Source organism: Electrophorus electricus, chromosome 1, assembly GCF_041902795.1.
Source record: "Electrophorus electricus isolate QZ-2024a chromosome 1, ASM4190279v1, whole genome shotgun sequence".
Classification (NCBI taxonomy): Eukaryota; Metazoa; Chordata; class Actinopteri; order Gymnotiformes; family Gymnotidae; genus Electrophorus; species Electrophorus electricus.
This window is the reverse complement of record NC_137497.1, coordinates 41,398,018-41,420,835: the sequence shown is the minus strand read 5'-3', so window position 1 is coordinate 41,420,835 and position 22,818 is coordinate 41,398,018. Positions and strand designations below refer to the sequence as shown.

The following is a 22,818-nucleotide window of genomic DNA, read 5'->3' as shown; positions in this document are numbered from 1 at the left end:
TCTTAAAATAAAATCGAATATTTAAACCACCAAGTCCTGTCTACTCCTCCCAAAAGCATTAATACGGATATGCAGGGTTTATTTTCTGATGGATTCATGGAAATGTGATTAGGGTTCATCAAAGCGGTTACTAATTGTTCGGTTGTGCTGGGGCACCATATGCCCAGTGCGGCAGGACGGACCCTCCGGACAGCCTCAACTCACATCCGCCTCAGTCTCTAACCTGGTTTTGCCCTGTACTAATGAACTCCACCAGTTCACTGGAGGAAAGGCCTTAGAGAAACACAGAGGCATTTCAGCCAGGTCCCCACACATAACAAGTTAGAAGTTGAAATTGATTGTTTATTTATTTATTTCAGGGGGGTGCAGCAGACAAACGTGACATACAACCATAAAGACGTGTCACTGCCAGGTCAAACCTCAACCTTTCAGATAATTTCCCCATAATTCCAGATCATTTCCACATGACCTTGTTGCACCACGGTCGCGCCGTCAGCATGGAGCACGAGGCACAGGATCACGCCGTCAGCATGGAACACGAGGCACAGGATCACGCCGTCAGCATGGAGCACGAGGCACAGGATCATGCCGTCAGCATGGAGCACGAGGCACAGGATCACGCTGTCAGCATGGAGCACGAGGCACAGGATCACGCCGTCAGCATGGAGCACGAGGCACACGATCACATCGTCACCATGGAGCACGAGGCGCAGGATCACGCCGTCAGCATGGAGCACGAGGCACAGGATCACGCCATCAGCATGGAGCACGAGGCACACGATCACATCGTCACCATGGAGCACGAGGCACAGGATCACGCCGTCAGCATGGAGCACGAGGCACACACTCGTGCTCAAGCACTCTTTACGATACGAGGGCAAGCACTTCTCTCTCTCTCCACCCTTCCACCTTTTATTTCCTTCTTTGGATGCCGCCCTCACAAACGCGCGCGTGCACACACAGCGGTAATACGATGTCTCCCAGAGGGCCCATCAATTCCTATGTGTTGCAACTACAGATTCAAAGCCGCCATCAAAATCCAAACAAGATCCGTCAGCAATTAGGGGAATGCAGGGGCACATTAGAAAGTCGAGCCTCTCTTCGGCCTACATCCCATCCCTTTCCCTCCTCGGTGGGAGCGAGGAAAGCGCCTGGCAAGCAGAATGCCCTCTCCGCACATACCCACGCACACCCCGGGTCATCTATATTCCACCCATGCCCTGGCAATATTGATATTGGCAGGCGGATCTGCCGATATTGTGGACGTAATTAAAACTAGAGGCATTTTACTACTATTGGCAAGTAAAGTGTACACCAACACCAGCACCAGAATCAGAACCAGAACCCACTCCATCACACCCACTCTCCCTTTCCACATCCCTCTTTTGTTTTAGGAGGCAAATATTACGTGGAAGCCGTAAGCCCAGACCTGGAACGAGCGTAGCCGTAATAAAGAAATTCATCTTGTTGTCTTTCGTTCATCCGTCATGGTGTTGTTCGGAGGGTGTCGGTGTGGAATTGATGCACCATTGAAATGGGCTCAGTGATCTTGTAATGTCTGTATTTACTACATTTAAGTGGTTATATATCTCACATAATGATTAATCTTCAGTCAAGGAAAATTTCATCTTTGACACGAACACATTCCGCCGGCAAAGAAATAACAGATTCCACCTTCAAAGCTTGAGATTTCTGTGCGCTATTGAAGCCATTAGCAATATACAGTTACATGGATATAACCATTCTCTGCATATGAAACAAAAATGCAAATCAATCCAATAATGTTGAGGGGTTTTTGCGTAGGTTATATACCTTGGAAATAAAAAGAGCAGAGGGTTTTTGAGCCATATGCTGCTTCTTTTTTTCTCAGAGAGAGGAGATGGCTTCATGTCACTTATGTCTCTGATTAACAGAATGATTTATGCCACGTTCACTCAAAATTTCAGCTTGCAAATGAGAAAATGCATTGTGACTCAACCAGATGTGCACAATAAAACAACATTCCCATTGTAATCTGGGGTACTTAGTTTATATGATGCTAATATAAGGCACACTTGGATGTGGCAAAGTCACTCTTTTTAAAATTTGACTATAAATGATTGGAAATAAATTGTGTGTTTTATGCCCGATGGCATGAGTGGGTTGATAAATTAGGAACAGTTTTGTACCCCGACTTATCTACAAGACAAACCTGGCGAAGATCACAGGGATTAATTGCCTCAGAGGTGTGAAACGGCGCGTTCCCATTCTTCTACACACACTCGGTGCCTAAACAATGATTAATCACCCTTTAACTATCCTCCAGAGGATCCTGCTGGTTGCCAAGACGGGCCTTATCCTCGGAAATCCGCGTGGCGCGGGTTGGGAGGTAATTGCCAGGTACAAGGAACACAACCTGTCCCCATCCGTTATCAGATTAGGAAGGTGTCATGGAGCAGACACGCAGGCGGGATGCCTGTTCCGCGCCCGCGCCCCCTAATCGCACGTCCCTCCGTCTCTGCCCTGGTCATCGCTGGCTTTAACAAGGACTCACTCATGGGACGTGATCTCACAGTTGCCGATTGGGACAACCCGACTCATGCGCACGGTTATGGATGGTGAAGGTTAGCGCTAGTGGTAGATTTCACGTCCTTCCCTCTTCTCGTGTAAAAAGTGCGAATTTTGTGTGCGCTCACACCAAAACTTGCTGGAGTGGAAGGCCAGACAGAGTCACAGGAGGAGACTGTGCCGTATACTCATAACTAAACAGTAAATTGTAAATGAAGATTTCACTTTGCTGGCCATCAGGGTTTTGCTTTTGATTAAGGTTGGATCAAAGTTAAAGTAAGTGTAGTTTCACTTCCTAAGGGATAGTGTTACCTGGATATGTTATCCTGCAAAAACAGCCCTATTAACTCGCTCAATTCTAGTGAATCAAATAACCAGTGAGACATGACAAGGACAGATAAACTGCACAGACTTAATTTTAAATCACATGCGTACAGTGTACACAACCAAATCAGATTCACTCTGTTCTAGTCCACTGTTTTCAGATGACCATGTAGAGTTCTACTAGGGTCATCACTACATACCTTAAGTTACTTTATTTTAAATATTTATACAGACAGATTTAGCCATGTGCAATTTAATGGTAAAACCAGCAGCCCACACAGGTATAATTCAGAACTAGGTCCCTTTAGACATGACCAGAGAAAGTGAAATTAAGGGACTAATGGAAGCTAAAGAAACTAAAAGGACTAAGAACTCATCTGGTAACTGACGGAAGTGAGCTTTTAGCTAGACTACTGCTAGTACGAACACATTCCTTTGTAGCTTTCAATGTTTTTTAAATTTAGTTTTCTTTTTATAATACCAAAAAACTATAACACTCTATGAATTCTTAATGTTGTGATATTTTGGCAAACACAAGAGTTACTGTCCATACTACTGTTGGTCAACGTACCATAGATTTAACACATTGGTCTATGCATAAATTGGTCTATGCAGTTTATGCGTAAATAATAGATGTCCTAGCTGTTAGCTGTTGTAAAGAAGGGCTTCAGTTTTTATGTTAACAGAAAGTGAAAATTCACTTACAGGGAAATGTATAGGTATTCAATACCAGTGCAGACTTAGACAATATATGTATATCAGTCACCTGAATGGATGAAACATGAAAATGTTAAAGGGTATGTGCTCCTGCATTTCAATGGTCCACGCTCCCGAGTAAACAAGGTTTTCAAAGCCCAACACCAGTTTTTAAGTTTTTTTTGTTATCTGTTGTCTCACTTTGTCTTGTCTCATTTCTTGCAGAAATAAAAAGTTAATAGAAACTTCTAGCAGCTAAAAACGATTTCTCATTATATTTCTCTTGACATTAATGGTTTCTCAGATATCACATACAAATAAATCTCAGATATTGTCTCAGGTTTCAACATTTATATTATTTAATATGATTAAATAACATTATTTAACGTCTACATTATTAAATATGTATATATGTTTACATTAAATAATTTACATGATGTAATGTGATTTTCTAATTTTCTTACCACGGTTTCTCTTTCATGTGTCTCAGAATATAACTACTTCAAACCACAAATTAAAACCCACAAAACAAACTCATGAATTCTTTTTCCTCTCGTTTATTTTTCATTCCATAATAGAGTGTAAAAATGTTTCACATCATTTGAACATTTAAATGGGAAAAAAAAATGCTTACAATTATAGCTCATGGCCACAGTATACATATCAGTAATTATTTCTGACTTGCATGTTTAGTGTCTCATCAGGGTGCTGGAGAAGTAGGCAGAATGCAGAAGGCCAAGCCTGGATGACAGCGCCACGAAAACACCTTTAAACGCCTGTCTTGGAGACGCTGCTGTGTGGTCCCTTTGCTCCGCTAACTCGGCTAGCGAGCAAGGTACTAGCTCCAACACGGCCACGAGGTCGTAAAATCGCCTGGTAAATGTTCTATATGGTCAAGCAGTACAACGTGAGCTGAAGACAAGATGCCGCGCACACGATATCAATATTTTATTTTTGTCTCTAGTCTCACATTTCTGTGGCGGTAGAGGGAGAGAGACATTTATTGTGGTCAGTAGTGAATACACAGTGATTAATAAAATAATAAAACAATCGAAGGTGACCGAAACAGGGAGCTAAGAATGGAAAGCAACGATGGAAGAAGGAACGTGACCAGCGCAAACAACATGGCAAGGAGTACACACGTATAGATAAAATACTAACAACCAAACAAGAGAAAGACCAGGGTGCTTACACAGGGAGGGGCAAACAAGAACACCTGGGGGCAGTCGGTAAGGGGCTAAAGACAAGATTCAGGTGAGGTGCATGACCAGGGCATAGAGCAGGAGAAAAGAACCAAATGCAAGAGACGCATGACTAAGGAGACACACAACACTGAGGCAGAGACCATGGAGGTGAAAGACAGACAGGGGAAACCGAGACAGTATTGCTCCAATGATGACCCTGAATAACCTCATTTTCCTCATGTCAGCCTTGAACTGATCTTAATGTATCCTTGTTGCTTTCCCTTAACAAATATTCTCTGTAGGTACAGAAAGCTGAACTAAGATCTCCTATTGCTCAAAATTGTAAAAATGCTGCTGCAATCGTTTCAGATAGGACTTAAATATGTCCCAGAATTGATCTTTTTTCATCTCTTTATCACTGTTAAGGAGCCCTTAGGAGAAATAAGGAGGCTTTAAATATACTCTAGATGATTCTAAAATGAGAAGCTCTTGTTCATCTCAGGAGATCATAAACATATTAGAGTAAGCACCATGTGTTTTTTCTTTAAGGGAAGACATTGGCTGGTAATGCTCATAACGTATTTCAGTATCTTCTTAGTGTTTCAGTACCTCTCAGTGTTTCAGTACCTCCTAGTGTATCAGCCCCTGTCAGTGTTTCAGTACCTCCCAGTGTATGAGCACCTGTCAGTGTTTCAGTACCTCCCAGTGTATGAGCACCTGTCAGTGTTTCAGTACCTCCCAGTGTATGAGCACCTGTCAGTGTTTCAGTACCTCCCAGTGTATGAGCACCTGTCAGTGTTTCAGTACCTCCCAGTGTATCAGCCCCTGTCAGTGTTTCAGTACCTCCCAGTGTATGAGCACCTGTCAGTGTTTCAGTACCTCCCAGTGTATCAGCCCCTGTCAGTGTTTCAGTACCTCCCAGTGTATCAGCCCCTGTCAGTGTTTCAGTACCTCCCAGTGTATCAGCCCCTGTCAGTGTTTCAGTACCTCCCAGTGTATCAGCCCCTGTCAGTGTTTCAGTACCTCCCAGTGTATCAGCCCCTGTCAGTGTTTCAGTACCTCCCAGTGTATCAGCCCCTCTCAGTGTTTTAGCACTTTCTGCTGCTCTCCCAGGCTGCACACCACAGTTCACTACTGTCATTCCTCTTTCATCACCCCAAAGAGCCAACAGCACCATGGCAACATGTGTACAACCCCTGGGCTGTCCTACCCACAAGCAAGGAGACCTTTACTTATATCTTTGTCAGATAAAAAAATGAAGAGGAGGCTAAGCCAGGAGAAGAGGAGAGGAGAGGAGTGGAGTGGAAAGGAGAAGAGAGGAGAGGAGGGGAGTGGAATAGAGAGGAGAGATGGCTAAACGACCGCTCTAGTTTGGTGAGTTACAAGAAGGAGGTTAGCTTTTAATATCTGATGCTGTCTGGATGGAGTGATGGTTGAAGTGAATGCTGCTGACTGATAAGCAATGGGGACTAAGGACATGAGTTTACCTCCACCAGCGCCACCTCTCATGAGTTTACCTCCACCAGCTCCACCTCTTATGAGTTTACCTCCACCAGCTCCACCTCTCATGAGTTTACCTCCACCAGCGCCACCTCTCATGAGTTTACCTCCACCAGCTCCACCTCTTATGAGTTTACCTCCACCAGCTCCACCTCTCATGAGTTTACCTCCACCAGCGCCACCTCTCATGAGTTTACCTCCACCAGCTCCACCTCTTATGAGTTTACCTCCACCAGCTCCACCTCTCATGAGTTTACCTCCACCAGCGCCACCTCTCTTGAGTTTACCTCCACCAGCACCACCTCTCATGAGTTTACCTCCACCAGCTCCACCTCTTATGAGTTTACCTCCACCAGCTCCACCTCTCATGAGTTTACCTCCACCAGCGCCACCTCTCATGAGTTTACCTCCACCAGCTCCACCTCTTATGAGTTTACCTCCACCAGCTCCACCTCTCATGAGTTTACCTCCACCAGCGCCACCTCTCTTGAGTTTACCTCCACCAGCGCCACCTCTCATGAGTTTACCTCCACCAGCGCCACCTCTCATGAGTTTACCTCCACCAGCTCCACCTCTCAGCTGGCTCACTCATGTAGGCTTGCTTCAGAGTGGATTGGAAGCGGTTGTGAAGGCCACAACACCTTTGATTAGTGTAGCCATGTTTCTGAACACACACACACAAATACAGTGCAGATCCAACTTAAGCTTTAGCCTTGCACAACTGTGTTATAGACATTTTAGCCATGGCGTAGACGTCACATTGAAATGTTCTTGTTGATAATCACAGGAGAACAGCAAGTCCACCTGGCTCCATCCACAGTCCCATTTTAGGTCCTAGTGAGAACCACACAACCTGAACTTCATGAGGTTTCACTTCATTTTTTCTCAGTGACATTAAGGCCTACCGAGTGCCACATTCCATCCCAGCTATCCTCGTGGTCAAACATTTGTGTCTCTGCTCTGCATGTTAGCCATGAGTTCAAGTGGACCCAGATCAGCTCTGAGTGGCCCAAGAGTCCACAACAGCATTGCTGCACAGCTATAATATTCCTAATAAATTGTTTGTCGAGCACCCTGGTGTTTTTGTGTACTGCTTTCATTTGAATGTGTGACAAATTGTGGACGTTTTGACACATCTCGAAATGTTAACAATGGCAACGTGTTGTTGCCTCACAGAATTAAAAAGACATTTTTGCGCCTTGTTACATATTTTCGCGTTGCTACAATATGCAATCTGTTGTGTCGAAATAAAGTGAAAATACATATGAGCGCTCAACAGTGTTAATCAGTGTAATTTATACGTTCATAAAAAGGGGGTTAGACTGGGGTGACATTAGATATGCTGTTAAGAAGCTATGATTATGAACATTGACTTAATCAGCACAGATAGAAGACAATTCAAAACATATTATTTTCTTTCATCACATAACAGGTTTTCAAGGAAATAATTCATGGGGCCGAAGAAAGCAAAGAAGATAAGGGCCTTTCGTGTGATCCAGAGCTCGGCACGTAAAATCTTTGGGCTTTCACTTCGGTTCCGTATTCATCTCTGCTCTTTCTCCAAGGCAGCTCCTCAAATCCAGTGCTTCCTTTTGTCCCCTTTCTGTGAAAAACACAATCTCAACTTGATTACCACCTACTCTGTCATTACCTAATAAGATTCCATGCTCGGCAGCCGTGCGCTTTTCTCCGGCGCCGCGCGGTGCACTCCGCGCCGTGATTGCACCTTGTGCAGAGGACTGTTTGCTCAACACTTCCCGGCTTCAAGGGCCATTTCGCCTCATTCCGGCACAGGTGGCGAATGTGCTGGAGGTCGGCTGCTGTAAGTAACAGTTAATTAACATTTGAATCACTTTTCTTTTTTGAAATGTGGAGCGCCTGGTTTGGGAGGGTGTGTGTGTGTATGTGTGTGTGTGTGGGGGGGGGGGGTCACGTGCTGCGGGGAAAGCTGAGACGTCCCCGAGGAGGACTGCTTCTCTGGTCTGGAGCAGCTTCAGCATTCATTACTGGTGTAAATCATGGAGAGAGAAAAGCATCCGTCGCACAAGGAAAAACAAGAGAAAAAAACCCCCCATCAACCTTATTGTGTCATCTGTATCTTATTAGATATACACATGATATATTTACACGTATATGTGCAATAATGATAATAGGCGTTTTCCACGTGTTAATAGTAAGTAGATTCATATAGGTAAAATGTCCAGGGAATTCAGATCTTGTCTATGTTGTATTTCTGTCTCTGCAGTATGCCCACATCACTCAGGTGAACTGTCACTGAAGCAGCTGTCACTGAAGGTGAACTTACACATTGCTAGCAGGGTCTTTTCTACAGTTTTCAGCACAGAGTCATTTATAGATCCTATAAATAAATACAACCAAGAAGGCAGTAGATAGTCTATTATACAAAGATGTGAATTAAAGGACTGGGGCTATAATTTGGTTGATGGTTTCAGTTTGCAAAAAGGCATCTGTTTAAGGATCATCTTCTTTGGGCATGTCTTTAACAGAATATATTACCGACTTATATCACTGACTGTTTGATCCATTCCTGTACATTCTCAAATGACTGTCACCTAGAGTTACAACACATTCTGCCTTAAAACTATTCAGGACCTCGGTTCAGCAGCTACCAATCAGAGCACTTTGGTTTCCTGCGAGAGTAGCACCTCTGGTGAAATCAAGGGTTCTCTTGTGCCGTTCTCAAGCCCCAGTGTACTCTGGGGGAATAATATGCAGCTGTGTGTCTGAGCTTTACGCTGATGCTCTGTGACAACATTATGAAATTATCTGACTGCATTAAACAACCGGGAATTTGTTCGCTGGAGTAATCACCGAAAGATGATTAACCTCAATGTCTGCAATTTTAGCCGCAGGCCGTCGCTGCCCTTTGAGGCCAAGGGGGTGTTCTTTATGTTCCTTTTGTGCTGTTCCTTCATACTAAGGCAGCGGGAGGAGACCGGAAGCTCAAGGTCTGTAGAGAGAGCCGGGAGTTCGCCGTGTATCCGCTGAGGTCTCTCAGGGCTTGTCTGAGAAGGGAGCAAATTTGCTGGAAGTTCGGTTGAGAGAGGTGGGGAAATCTGAAGGAGAGACTAAAGGCGGATTTCGAAGGAGAAAGAGTGAGGTGTTTGGCATATGATGGGGGAAAAATGGGAGGGAAAAGTTGGGGTGAAGTACGGATGAGGAGGGTGGGTGAAGTTGGCCACTCTGTCTGCTAGGAGTGCAGGAGAAGCAGCTGGCAGTTGCAGCCGTTTATCACAAACACAGAAATAATCCAATGTGACAACCAGCAGCACCACAAATGATTTATTAGTCTTTTACGCTGCTCCCAACCATGCTTAGGGCCAGCAATAAATAATTAACCAACAACGTGTCTTCCAATCATTCATTCTACTGTGTGTAGTCAAACTTCTTTCCACCCCGTGTGACATCTCGCACACTTGCGATGTGTGGAGCTAACCCCCCAAGTTCCTTCATACAGAGTCTCTCTACCCTCCCACCCTGAGAACATAACTCGCCATGTTTTCACAGAATATTTCACTCCAAACTGCTTGTGTCTCACAATAGATTAAACAATCTTTTTTTATATATATTTAATTTCTCCTTTGCGTAGAACTTCACGATCCAGGGCCACTCAGAATATCACGGGCTTCACGTTATGACAAAGTTTATTTCTTATCCCACACTCATGTCAGCTCTTTGGTGCAGCTGTTCTTTACACTCTGTTCAGTAAGGGTTTGGGCTGAGATTTCTAAACACACTTTGTGAGAGTATCTATGGTGAAAGGTGCTTTGCAACAAAAATTAAGTTGAACCGACTAAAGAAACTAGGAAAGGCCAGCTAACACGATCTCCTAACGCTAATGCTAAACGCTCCTAGATTTGTTTGTTGTTAGCTACTTTTTTTTTAATGGGTGTAGGGGAGAGCATGATACGGCCCTTCTGTGAATGTGTTTTAGTGATCTCGGCTTCAAGAGAGACTAATAACTGCCATTTATTTGAGGCAGTATGATGTGATGCAGCATTGTAAAGTATGTAAGGCCTTTTCAGCGTGCTCTCTCTCATTAGTGCAATGTGGGCTGTCTAATCAAAGCTATTTAAGACAGACGTGGTACGGTTGTAGATAGCTGTGGATACAGCTCACTTTAAATAATATTGGTCAGGAAAAAAAAAGCCACGGCTTGTCAGAATTATGAGTATTATGTATTTATGGTTTTGGAGACATGTTCTGATGCATAATTAACTTGCTGTGGTTTTAGGCTTGAATGCAAAGCTGTGTTTACTATGGCCAAAGTATCCTTCAACTTATAAGTATAAAGCATATATAATGTACTGCCTCCCTATTATTAATTATGGAAATAACAGAACGGAAGCGTATCCCAAATCCATTACTGTAGTAAGCTAGAGTTGTCTCAATAAATCAGCATCCACAATCAAAACTGAAATAATTTTTTATGCATAATGTATGTGCTTGTTGCCACAACAGCTGTTCATTATGCAGAGTAATGCATTCTGGTAGTTTTTTAAAAACTTCAGACCTATAAAATAATCATAATGAATGCTTCATTATGGAGAGTCGGAGAATACAGAAGTACAGTTTACCATATATCTCCTCTTTTACTGTTACCTCTGCATTTTTATTGGCAAGACAATCTCACAAGTTTTAAATAGTGCAGGAAGTGATGATGAACAGCCTGCAGGGGTTCTGAACGAGACTTTTGAGGAAAGAGCCAGATGTAAACCGATTATCTGAATATGTCAAGGCTAAGTACCAGTGTAACCACGGGCTTCCCACCAAGCAGCTAGCAAAACTGGGATAGTACTGAAAACCCCAAATGCACAAGGAGCCCAGAGGTCAGTCTTACCACAGTGTGGACTGCAGACGAAAAAAACTGTGCGAGGGAAACTATAGAAGAAATATTCATTTAGTTAAGTGCAACTTCCTGATATTACTGAGAGTAATCTTATCATTTTGCTTTATGACCTCTCCATATGGGAAGGTTAATTGCTATTTTTCAAGGCTGTTGTGTGTTTGCTCTTCAGTACAAAACTTGGGTTAAGATCATTCAGGGTCAATTGCAAAGTGACAAATTGCCAAGATTTTGCGATGTAGAGGTTTGGTGTAGCACAGGAAAACAAAAGAGCAGTCTGTCATGGTAAAAGTGTAATCATAAGAAATGTGGCTTCAAACAAAAAAAGTGATAAAATATTACCAATTACTTTCTGAATGCGTTATACGTGAAATTACATGTTAAACCTGTTAGCCTGCCTAGGTCTGTTGGTTTTGTCCAATTAACAGTTGTCTCAATTTTACGTTTGTGCGAAAGTTTACTGGACTAGCCATTTGTGTCAAAAGTCTTGAGGTACAGAATTTATTTAATACAGCAAAACAGCAACGACGATTTCCAATTAACAGAACGGAACATTTGCTACTGAATATACTGCCACTTAAATAAATGTGAATCTACTGCCATCATGTCTTCCGCTCTCCTTAGGATATGCTAGAATTGCTAATACTGAGGAAAACAGAGTCCAGTCAATGCCCCTAGCTGTCACTCAATCATTATCTGATGAACAATTTTAAAGTATTCCTTTAATGGACTTTAAATTGTTTTCAACTGGTGTAAATAGAAAATGATATTTTTAGATATTTTTTTCCAGATATGGGCAGATAATAGAAAAATGAAAGGTCAATAAAGCTTGCAATGACCACGGCATGTTTCTCGAATTTAGATAAAGAGCTGTGTGGATCTTTTCATTCTGATTCCAAGTTTGTGTCCTTGTTATAACCTGTCTCTGCTTTGCTTCAAATGAAGACAAAATGGCCTGGGAGCCAGATTTAATTTCCTTGTGTGCCTTGACGTGAGAATGAGAGCCAACCCAGCAACAATGTGGCATCTGAATGCAATAATCTCAAATTAAGTCATACATAATTCAAGCCTTGTCATGAAGATGAATTAATAATTCAATAGATAAATAATTTACAAAATAATCAAATAAATAAATAATGACAGACCATAAATAACTCATCGGATTAGATCATTTCACAAAGCAGCCTTGTGCGAGAATCAAAGACCTGACCAGATGCACTACGGTGAACAGAGTTCTTTTCTTTCCCTTTACATCTCATTGTTCCGCTTGTGGTCGGACTCGTGTTTGCGCAACAGGAAACTGTGCTTTACAGGTATTTAAAATGCTGATACGCCGAAGAACCGTCACCTCTACCACACTAAGACAAAGTGGGCCATACAGTAGAACATGACAGGGGAGAGACGCATCGCCCTAAAAGCTAGGTACTGCCCCTCAGCTTGCGGTGCGGCAGAATTAGCAGTGCTGGTCACGCGTTCAGCGCCGGTACCTTCGCGGGTCACGCCGCGCTGTCAGACACACAGATCAGGCCAGTGTCTTGCCCTTTGAGGGACAGGCAGGTCAGAACGTGGCTGTGAGTGCCAGCGGTGGCAGCACAGGTGTAGGCTCCCTCCCTTGGGCCTCTAGCAGCCATCTGGCTGCCATTCCCGCTACACACACACACACACACACACACACACACACACACACACACACACTCAACATAGCTGTCAGATGCCACGGCAACCAGCCTGTCCCTCCATCCTCTACCCATAATGTCTTATTGATAGTATAGCCATACTTGTAGACCGTAGACCTATTGAATATTCAGCGAGCGTTGTGAATCTAGGTGAATTAATAAAAACAACTGAGGGAAAGATGAATGTTTTGTTAGTTAATGCGAGGGAGGGACATAATTAATATTTGAAACGAGCCCAAATGCAGGCAATTTCGCCTAGGGCGGTATTAGAGAGTCACTGACAAATCAGAGGTGTTTATGGAGAAACTGATCTTTCTTTCAATATACAAGTTAAAAAACTTGAAAGGTTCATACATTTGAGAGTTTCCAGTACATCTGAAGGAGAAACTACTATTATGAATAAACATTTTGTCCATCAGAAACAGCAGATAATGCAAACATCCTTCCTCTCCTCCTATTTAAATCCATCCATCCATCCTTCCTCTCCTATTTAAAACAACTGATCACAAACAGTGCGTCTATAGAAAAACAGGACACAAAGATTAATTAAAAAACAAACGTACAACGGCCATATGAATTGTTTCAATAGCAGCAAGCGTATGTGTGTGTGTCTGTGTGCGCGCGCTCATGTATATGTGTGTGGGGGTGTCAGTGTGTGTGTGTGGGTGTGTGTTTGTATGTGGAAACGCCAGAGAAATATTTATGAGGGAGCAGGATGGACAGCGCTTAAGATAAAACAGTCGAGAAATGTGCAACAGACAAAAACAGCAGATCTGGAATAGCGAGGAAGCCTAATGAAGCCAGCTGGGCCTGATCCAGCCAAGCAGAGGAGCGAGGTGGAGGAGGAGGAGGACGATTGATAGGAGAGGAGGAGATTGGGGGGGTGGGGGGGGAGGGAGGAGAGAGAGGCGAGACAGAGGAAGACGTGAAGGATGTATGGCTGCTCCGACTGTTGTATTGTATCAGGAGGTAGCAGTGGGCAGACTTCTTCCAAACTCGAGGAAAACCCGATCCTTGCCAAGCACTCGGCATCTGCTAATCACGCCGCAATTACTAGCCTAATAGATGTGTCCCCCCCCCCCATCCCTTCTCGTTCCCGTTTTCCCACCCATATCCGCCATGTTGCGAGGATGGAATTCAGAGCGATTACAAGCCGGCAGAGGAGAGGAGCGCTTTCACACGGCATGGCGGCTAATCTTTCCCTGTCACCGCCATCTCCTAACCGTGGCGTTAGGAGCTCATGTCTTTTAGAAAATAGACAAATAGCATGGTAGCCAGAAAGGAAGGATTTTGTTTTGTCTTGAATCTTGAAAAATGCAAAGTGCAGTTTCAAGCAGGCAGCCATTTATTAAAATACTCTGCAACCTGTGTACGGTTCCAGAGCTTCCTTGTCTGTTTTCTATACGACTGCATGTATTTTATTATGCTTGGCAAGACTGTACCATATGTAACACCAGCTAATCCGACAAACGCTTCTGGGAAGGCATTGTGGAGATGTAAATAAATAAACAAGTGACAATGAAAACGGACTTGGCATTTATCTGTTCGCTGAATTTTCACCTCATTATTCTCTTATTATTTAGGACTATGTGCCAAATCATTTAAACTCTGTTTATCAGTTTGAACTCCTCTGGATGCAGCTAAGGCCAGAATACTCAGGACGTGAAAGCTTTGCTCACTTGGCAAAAATACCACCAAAGTTCTCGGGCGGGGGGAGAGGAGGCACTGCTTAAAATGACTCTCAAAAGATGGTACAAATTGAAAATTTTATTTCCCTAAGCCACAGTACATTCTTAAGTGCACAGTTTAAATGGTTTATTAGTCATCTGTGCTTTGAATTCGGTGGCACAGTTTGTGACAGAGAAATCTTGTGGAACAATATAAAAAATACAGATGCAGAACATGGGGGAAAAAATCGAAAATGAAAGCAAGATTGGATTTCTTCCCACCCCTGTCCATATATTGGGACATCATTTCTAACTGTGAGCATGGATGTAGTGAGAGTGTGTATTAAATGCATGGATGCTACATTAGCAATGGACAGGGGGGTAATTAAGTAAGTAGATTCATACTTACTTTGTAAAGGAAGTTTTGTTTTTTTTTCCTACTGTGGATACAGTTTTTCCCTCCATGCTGTATTCACCCAATTTGCTGCTGCAAACCGGATCCTTCATTCGCACAATATTATTTATCTGCTTCTTCAAACAAATCTCACTCCTTTAAACTTTTGGCTTTAAGGAACATTAACATATGGGTTCATGGTTTAAAATTCAGTTTGTAAATCTTCACTTGTCTCTTACAGACACATTTTCTAAATGTATGAATTAGATTTAGTGAAAACAGTCCTCCTGGGGGTTTCAGAGTAAACATTTAGCACGTGCTAATGCTGCCTTCTTCCTTTCATTCTTTCTTCCCTCCGTACTGGTCCATTCTGCGATGGCTGCTCTTCTATAGCCCCCCACCCCCCTCTGTAGCCCCTGGCCTCCTGCCCTGCCCTGCCCCTGCACTCTGCCCATTATGGGGTTTGAGGAAGACCTCTGAAGAGTCTTCATGGGGCTTCCAGGAGATACATGCTTGTTCATATGCATGCGTACACACTCATGCACGGCCGCCATCACGCACGTGTGCGCTCACACCCCCATGCCCTCGCACACGCACGCACGCACGCATGCAAGCGTGCATACGCGTGCGCTCATCCTCGCCAGCAGCGTCTCAGACTGAACGACACTGCCAGCATCCAGCCAGCTTTCAATTATGCAAGAAGCCACTATCTAGAGTTTCCCACCCAAGAGAGTCTGAGCATGGCTGAAGAGATCCGGCAAAACAGAAACCTCCCTAAACAAAAGACCAGGGGGTTGACCCTGGCCGTCTTCTGGACCAGACCCAGTAGCGTATAGGAAGGACAAAGATGGATACAAACACACGGATGGTGAGAGAAACATCAGAGCAGGAATTTACAGAGGGCCAGTAATTGTAATATTATGTGGGCTGCTGTTGAGAGCAGCTTGCCAGTTGTGACCTTTTCATGAGTGACTTCTTTCACAGCAGGGTCACTGTAAGTTTACGTATGACACCAAAAGAGAGGAGGAGCAGCTTAATAACACAACCACTGTTTGCTGCATGCTTAACCCTACATCAATGCCTAAAGTTCATTTCAAGTTCTTTTACCAACACATAGAAGATGATTTACACATTCTCTCAAAAACTTAAATGTCCAGACAAACTGAATCAAAATTTTATATATATATATATATATATATATATATATATATATATATATATATATATATATATATATATATATATATATATATATATATAATCCCACATCCAGGCTTTTTAAAATAATTTAAAACACAGCTCACAGGTTTAAGGGCAGAGGGCGGTAAATAGAAGCTTGTTGATGAAGTGCCATTACATTTTTTTTTTTTTTTTGCTAACGTTTGAAGAATTTCAAACCTCTCTTCCTCTCTCCCTGGGTTCCTTCCATCTCATCTAGTCCGAGGTATGGAGAGCTCGTTTGGTTAAATGAGAGCCGCCTCTTGCACTCGCCCGTTCGCTCGTTCCGCTCTCAGGTGGCTGTCTGATGGGGCATTACGGTGTGCGGCGGGTGCTGGGATCTGTACTGTAAACCGGGCCACACCACTGACTAACCGATGAGCTCCCACGGCGTCAGTACTGTTTTAATCATAATGCTGAACACAAACGACGTGGGATTTCAAAATGCGGCGATAGGTGCCTTCAGAGCCAGTTAAGAATGCGTTTAGCAGTTATCCGAGCACTTAATTATTCAAATGCTACACGGATGTAAATGAGTGTGAACGCGACGGGTTTAAATATTGGGGTTGGAGAGGGGGACTCGAGTGAACTGTCAGCTGACGGAGAGACCCCAGCTCCCGGCGCCTCGCCAGCGCACGTCCCGTTACCTCTCCGTGCGGGCAAGGGGAAGACTTTTCCAGTAACTGACATCGAAACTGAGTTCATGTTGTGTAGGAATAAAACTTCACGATACATTTCTGTTTCGTAAAGTCAATATAGAGAATCGGTCGTGAACTTTAGGTGATTTTAGCCGAGTTAGAGATGGTAAAAGCCTGTAACCAGATTTTTCAGGGATGAAGTTTATTTTTGTGAGCAAAAACCGTTTTAATCTCGTTAAACACAAAAGATTTCTGAGGAGAAAAAACAACAACAATCCTTTCTTAACTAAAAAAACCCAACATGGATACTTTTAAACCCTTCAATTACAAGACCATCAAATAGGTGCCGGAAACAAAGGCAAGTACAATCGCCTGGGTGAAAATGAAAATGTTTTTGTACAGACAAGGAAACAATAGGGGATGGGCTGGCGCTCTCTCTCTCTCTCTCTCTCTCTCTCTCTCTCTCTCTCTCTCTCTCTCTCTCTCTCTCTCTCTCTCTCTCTCTCTCTCTCTCTCGGAAATCACACAAAACCAGCGCTTTGTGCATGATATGTCCTACTCCATAGTGCATCTTCTGACTCATTATATGTATTTGGCAATTTATTTATTGAAAAAAAAGTATTTTTTTAAATAAAGTTAAAAATGTATTATTTAATAATTTTTAAAATTTATATTAGTGTTTACACACACACACACACACACACACACACACACACACACACACACACACACACACACACACACACACATATATATATATATATATATATATATATATAAATATTCATTTTTAATACACACACACACATGCGAGTGTGTCTTAAGAATATTTTCTCCATAAATGTTAATATGAATACATCTTGCTGTTAACTTCAAACTTTTTAAAAGTGTCCTCATGCTGAAATTATTTAGGCTAATATAATATTTATATTACATATACATATGTAACTACAAAGGTTTTCATTCTTTATCCAATATTCTGTATTTGAAGAAGGCCATCGAGGTGCATTCCTCCACACAGTAGCTTTGCAACAGCCTGCCTGTACACCATGAATATGCCCGACCATTATATAAGAGGAGATGAAAGCAGCAAGCTGACTTCTCTGTGCTGGAGGAATGTCTCTATCAGCATTCCCCAGGGACCAGGGCTTGTCAGTGAGCGGTTCCACTGAGCTATGTCCTTTCACGGGCTCTGAGGGAGAGCATGGCGTTTAGTTGGTGTTAATCGACTCCAATCACACTCTGCCATTGTTCCCGCGGACGGCTCGCTCCTCTGCAGAGGGCCAGGGAGTGAATTAGCTATTTTGTCCTAAGCGCCTGCAGAGAAGTCCAAGGTCTAGAGCCTTAGACCTTTGCTGAAACGTGAACGAAAGCTGTCTGATGGCAGCTGAAATATTTATTCAGATTTAGTCTGTGAATGCTTTCAAACAGCGAGAGAAAGAAAAGGCTTGAAAAGAAAAAGAGAGACAGGCAGGCCTGCTGACATTTTCGGAGACAGACCTCTCACGCCTACCAGCCGCAGTGGCCTACATCGAGCCGTTCCTTTCCTCGCCCGGCAGGCCACAGCGGCTGCTCTACATCTCCACCTGGAACTGCTTCAGAACCGCACGCTGCTCTGCAGATGCGATTCAGGTTTTATGTGCTAGGCCGCGACGCGAGGAAACCAGCAATGGTGGCTTCGGAGCACAGGAGTCTGATGACACGGGACGATAAGGGCACTTTCATGTTCCTCATCCTGTTTTTGCGCTCCGCCAGCATTCAGACGTGACTTCCATTCCTCGGCCGTCATGCTCTCCACCTGTTGGCTGAGACACAGTCAACACTCGACTCCTTAAGACATCCATTGTGTCCTAAACAAAATGATCCCTATTGTGTACGTAAATGCAGTAGCAGGTGTGTACACACACACACACACACACACACACACAGCCCCCACTCCCCTTCCACCCACCGTGGTAAGCACCCATCGTGCACAGATGCGCCCATGAAAGAACACCTCGCAGATCTCCGCCAGATAACGCAAACCACGATAAGAACCTATCGAGTCTGGATGCTCACATTGGATGCTCACAACACCTTGTTGTGCGTTTCCTTCTCCGAACACGTCACTTAGCTGGAGGAACGTTTTTAGGTCACATATGGCCGGGCACCGCGCATTTACGTCGTGATAGGCGCTTGTAAATTGACAAGAAAAACTGATAATGCCATAGCAGAGTTGGTGGCGGGGGGGGGGGGGGGGGGGTTGGAAGAGAGAGGGAAAAAAGAGAATGATTGAATAACAGTAATTAAAGCGGTTATTCGTTCGGTGAGCACCTGCGCGAGGGATGATATTGCTCCTTAATTCAGCGCCGTTTAACTCCCCTCAGCCGCTGGATTTCGACTGCGCCTCATTAATCGCTGATTGGCGTCGAGTTGTTTGCAGGAACAAAATGTTTACTCTGCTATAGACTGCTTCTCAAGGCTATTGTAGGTCTAAAATAGTTTTTTTCTTTCTTTCTTTACATTACGCAATATTGAAGACTCTCACGACTTAATATTTTTCCACCATCCTCTCTACAGCTGTGATAAACGAGATCTTTAAAGATTTTCCGCGTGCTTAAATCGAGAATGCAGGATTTGGGATGGTGATGGATGCGTATGTTGAAACGCAGCGACGAAGACTTTGTTTAGCCACTAAACGCGCTATACTGCGTGTCCTTTTATCGATGAAATGGCACGGTAAAAGGAGGAGAGTCACTCCACGTGTCCGGCCGAGACAATACCACTAGGGCGCGCGTGCTCGCGGGCGCGCGGCCACACTCACACGGCATGCGCACACACCGCGCGAACAGGCACGGCGTGGTTCGGTGGCGTGCAAGCAGCAGGAGTAGTGACTGTGGGAGCTTTAGCTCCTGTGTATATTCTTTTCCAGCCAAGGCAGCGGTGCAGCCCTTGAAGCGGTGTTGAAACGCTTTTGAGATGGGCGGAAGATTCTCCTTTTTAAATGACACGCTTTTTATTTGGGAGAGAATACCTTCTGTTTATTGGATTTTCAACCATTTGACTGAGCTCAGTCTGCCTTTTAAGGTGAAAAGGGAAGAGGAAAACATGGCATTGAGTGGAGCGTGTTTGTTCGGCGCATTGTGCTTGATGCAATGTAGGTCAGTGTTCTGCAGCAGGGGAGATAAGACTCAGAGAACAAGTGTTGTGTGTACTTACAAGCAAATATCTGTCAAAATAGCAATTGACAGATCTACACGAGCATTTTTGGCTTGAGAAGAGTTCCTTCGTCATTAGCATTAAAAAAAAAAAAAAAAAAAAAAAAAAGGGCCAGAGATTTGGGCCTATCAGGCAGGAGTCACAGTACAGCCAGGCTGGCCCAGGTTGTTATCTGTTCTGCACAGAGGTGCAGCTGTTTAGCAAATGGATTTGCTGATTTTTAAAGGGAGATGAGGGGAAAAAAGGGAACTGAAGAATCAGGTACTCACAACAAGCATCCCCAAAACAAGCTGTGTGTGTGTTTTCCTACAGAACCTCTGCTTCTGGTTCTAGAGCCCACATTATTTTTGGAAACGGCACACACACACACACACACACACACACACACACAAACAAGCATGAAAAAATGCCTATTCTCTCCATTCTCAGCTTTTTTTCTTTATTCACTTTCCAGTCTCCCGAGGGCCCTCTCCAGAGCCGGGGACACAGTCGCCCCAGTGGCCCACAGACGCTGCACACAGCGAGGGGAACAAATGTGTCACTTTAGGTAGGATGCAGCTGGCAAGACTGCTGCCTTTGTCTTAAGCTATCCCGGCGAGGCTCACACACACACGCACACACACACACGTGGAGGAATTCTGGCCCTGATAGGAGCCCCAAGGGGGTGGGACAAAGACCCCCAACCACTAAGACTCAGAGGGTGGCTTCTTTCAGTGAGTCCGTCTCTCTCACTCTCTCTCTCTCTCTCTCTCTCTCTCTCTCTCTCTCTCTCTCTCTCTCTCTCTCTCTCTCTCTCTCACTCCTACACACACATTTACATGGCCCATGCCAGTTAGGGAATTAATGAGACACAATGTAAGCCTCCACTAGGAGGGGTTGTCATTTTCAATAGCACATACAGTGATGTTAAACAGGTCTCAAATTCAGCTAATCTTTGATGAACACCACTGGGCTGCATAACGGACATTTTTTTGGGGGGGGGGGGGGGGGGGCATCAGAGCCAACGCAGCCAGTCAAAAGAGAGGGCAAAACATGTGCAAAGTGCAGGCAAAGAAAGTTAAAATGTGGTGAATGAGCTGCTTTAAAAATTGTTGCGTTATCTAAAGACGCTGCAGTGAGTTATCTAGCTATATTCCATTTATAAAAAGATAGACAAATGCATGAGACTTCTGATTTATTCATTAATGACATTTTTCCTCATCTTAATTCAGTTCCACGGCTTCTTTCATTCCATTACTCTACCAAGCGGGCGTCCAAACTAACAATTAATCTATTGTCGAGAGGAAAAAGAGTCAACGGAGATGCTGTCAGTAGTGATAACATTCAAACATCATACCACTGCACTGATTAACCCCAAAATGTACACATGTGAGTGGAACACCGGAGCCATTACAGGCAGTAGCTCCGCCGAGGACAAATAGAGGATAAAGTGCAAAGCACGGAGAAGATATTAGCAAATAAAGGATAAAGTATGAAACGTTGAAAAGATATTAGCAAATAAAGGTGATTTTTTTTCACCCATCACCTTTTTATATAATTATTTTTAAATACTGAGAGTTGGGTGGGGTTTATTAAAGTAGATTTTGAAGATCATAACACTTTCTCTGTCCATTTAAGGAAAAGCACTCACTGACATTTATGCTCATGAATCTAGTTTTTGGTTGTCCCAAGTGGACACTTATCGAAATCCCCAACACTGTGTTATCAGTTTCAATTCATAAAAAAAATCCACAAAAAGAAATGTTAAAAAATAAATGTCAGGCTGTGGTTGTGCTAATGTTTCAGTCCAGTTCCTCTTGTACTTTAAGAGTTGTAAAATCTGAAACCCCCGCAGGGCAGTGTGTCGCGGATTGGCCTAAGTTGCAGCTACAGCTGCAGCGTGGGCAGGAGGGGCTCACAAAGCCCATGTTTCTTGCAAAGAGTGAATTTTATTTATTTTTTTGGCCTGAGCTGCAGGTTCACAGATGCTGGCTGTCCACAAGTCTTTCCCTCTCTGCCAAAAATATCAGGCAAGAAATTAGGGAAGGTGATCTATTACTGTAACGAGCGAGAAGGCTGTGTGCTTCCACAGCGAGTGACTGACCCAGGACTGTACAAGCTGCAGACAGGCAGTGAGGCTGGTGGGTAGTAACACCACCGATGCCCTGTGTCTCCACCCAGGCCTGAATCACCATGCCGGCGAGGCCATGTGACAATGTGAAATAAACACCTTCAAGCCACTCTATTAGACAACACTTAATTTTTTGTGAGAGAGAGAGTGTGTGTGTGTGTGTGTGTTTGTGTGTGAGGGGAGGGGTATCTTAATTACCCTCTTGTTGGAGTGAGCTTTAACGGGGGATGCTCCTTTGCTCTCCTGTGTGTGTGTGTGTGTGTCTGTGTGTGTGTGTGTGTGTGTGTGTGTGTTCAGTTGTATAATCAGGGAGCGGCTGGAGACGCAGAGCAACTGGATTAGCTTCTCGTCAGTGAGTGAAGTGTTTAACATGGCACACATGACAGGCTCACACACACACACACACACACACACACACACACACACACACACACACAAGTGCCCCTCCCGCCTTACCCTCCTCAAACACTCATTGTCATTAATTTGATTTGCTTATCGTCCCCTTTCTCCTGCTTCTTCAGGGCCTTTAGATGCTCTCCATCCTGCTTTCACAGAGCCCCTCCGATCAAACGTCAGTGCTAATTACGACGCCCGCTGCTCCGAATTACCATCTTAAAACAAGGGGGAGGAAAAAAGTTAAATTAAGATGAAGAATTGGGAAATGTTTTCAGTTGGAAAAGCGTTGATTTGCCGGCCCCTGGTCCTGCAGGATTACCTGAGATTCATCCTCATATTTCCGGATGCCACGGCCTCACCGATCCCTACACCTCTCGAGGGGACCCTGAAGCAGCTTGCATCC

At 43.9% G+C, this 22,818-nt stretch overlaps 1 long non-coding RNA gene across 1 annotated transcript; it reads left to right on the top strand.

Moving 5' to 3' along the window:
* Positions 1-19,618: 19,618 nt before the first annotated feature.
* LOC113578801 (uncharacterized) lies at positions 19,619-22,432 on the top strand. The gene is made up of 3 exons (XR_014116359.1): positions 19,619-19,851; positions 20,364-20,456; positions 21,866-22,432. It is a non-coding gene; the product is annotated as an uncharacterized LOC113578801 (long non-coding RNA).
* The last annotated feature ends 386 nt before the right edge of the window (positions 22,433-22,818 follow it).